The sequence below is a fragment of the Arachis duranensis genome, chromosome 9 (assembly GCF_000817695.3).
Source record: "Arachis duranensis cultivar V14167 chromosome 9, aradu.V14167.gnm2.J7QH, whole genome shotgun sequence".
Taxonomy (NCBI): domain Eukaryota; kingdom Viridiplantae; phylum Streptophyta; class Magnoliopsida; order Fabales; family Fabaceae; genus Arachis; species Arachis duranensis.
Genome location: NC_029780.3, coordinates 33,975,573 through 33,977,853, shown reverse-complemented (window position 1 = coordinate 33,977,853; position 2,281 = coordinate 33,975,573).

Sequence of the window (2,281 nt, the reverse complement as noted above, 5' to 3'; positions counted from 1 at the left end):
AACCAAAACATGCCAATTTCAACCCTTTTTGAAACCAATCAAAATATACCCAAAATCAACATCAAGCCTCCTCAACTCATACATTAACACCTTACCACAATTCACAAACCGCCATATAACCATCTTTACCTATTTCAAACAAATGGCTAAATTATAAACATATCAACATGTCATACATCCTTCCTCATCCCAATTTCCAACAATACTATTTCCAATCAACCATCATTATACATAACCAATATCATACTAACTATCACGTGGTTTCACCCCCAAATCAACCTTAATCATTTCTCAAGCATATATCATAACATACATGTCTCTCATGCATTATCATACCATCAAGGCATCAATAATCATACTCACATATATGACCACATAATATATCTCAACCAAAATCAAACATACCTCATCTATATTATTTCACCCAAAATTTACCAATTTCCACACTTCAACTCCTCAAACCTCATTATTCAATAACCAACCCAATCATTCATATATTCATTATATGAAATTCATCCAATCACTTGTGTCATCATACAATGCACACATAAACTTACCTTTCTTACCTCTTTCCGGCCTCCAGCCCAAAATTTACGGCCTCCGGCCCAATTTCACAATTTAAATGCATAAACCACAAATTAATACTCATTACCCAATACATCAAATTTTCAATACACCGCACCAAAACCATCAAATGCACTAACATAACCAATATCACATTCATACATCAACCTAGGGCTCATAAAGATGATAAATCACAAGGGTTTGAGCACTTCTTACCTCAGCCCATATGAAGTAGGGATAGAACCCACTTAGAATCCATGTTGGAGTATCCCTAAACACCCAAAATCACAAGATTTCAACACTAACTTCCCAAAAACGTGTAACAGTGGAAAATTTCGAAAACTGGGCAGAGATGAATGGAATACTCACCACAAAACTTAGATAGAATTGTAGAGGATGAGAAGAGCGACGCGTGGCCGCAAACGGCTCGTCAATCGGAGCTCCGTAGCTCAAGTTATGGTGGTTTGAAGATCAAAGAGAGTTAGGTTTTCTCTCTTCTCTTCTCTCTTCTCAATTTCAGCGCCCAACACCCCTCTTTTAGGGTAAAATGAGCTGAAATGCTCATAACTAATGTTTATATATGTTGGGTCTTGGGTCCACTTAGGCCCAGTTCACTTATTTTTGTCCGTTGGCCCAATTTTGGACCAAAACCTTTAAGATTAGCGCTCTAAATCGCACTTCAAATATTTCTACCTCCCCTACTCATAATTCCTCATTTCTTAATCCTATTTACTCATAATCAATTTTCTCAGCTGCAGTACCAGACAGGTCTCAGCCGGTACTGCCGGTCAAAATTCCACTGCGTACTTTTACGCAGAAAACTATGTCTTCCGACTCGGAAAAATTCACTGAATCCAAATATCATATTGAAATCATCAAATTCCAATTGCCAAATCTTCCAACCATATTCGCTCCTACTTACTCATTATTTAATTAATTTCGGTTAGACCGGGTATTACATTTACATCTTCATACTTAAATTTTTTATTTTTTGTGTATCTTTAATCAAACTAATTAAGTATGAATTACTTTATTTGAAAACGTTAATGTTCAAATAAGTAACGAAAAAATTCAACTAATAATTAAATAATAAATAATATTAAATATTAGTTGCATTTTATCGAATCAAAAAATCAAAAGATTAATTATATTATTAACGTATATATTTAAATTCTATAATTTTATAATTTTGGATGTGTTTCAAAAATATTTTGTATATAACATCATACTACTAGATGTGTTATAATTACAAAAAAAAAAATTTATGAACATACCATCTACATCTTCTTACTTAAACTTTTGTTTTTTTGTGCTTCTTCACTCAAACTAATTAAGTACAAATTATTTTGGTAACAACTCTATTATTAAAATAAAATAAGATTAACTTTTTTCTAATTAAATAAAATAGATTATTATATTTATTTTTAAATAACAATTAAGAAGAAGAAGATGCTACCTGACTTCACCGATGAAGACGTTCTAGTTGAGCTCCAAGACGAGAGAATGGTGTTATCACATTTAAAAATATAACATAAAAGAAAGAAGAAGAACACATGTCTTTTATATGAAGTAACCTAAAAGAAAGAATGAAATAATAACTAACTATGAAGCGGGTAGGAAGTTAGAGAAATTTAAGTTTTTAAAATTTAAATTAAGTTTAATTATAAATATGTATCTAAAAAATAGGGATATGTTTCTCTAAAAATATAATTAAATA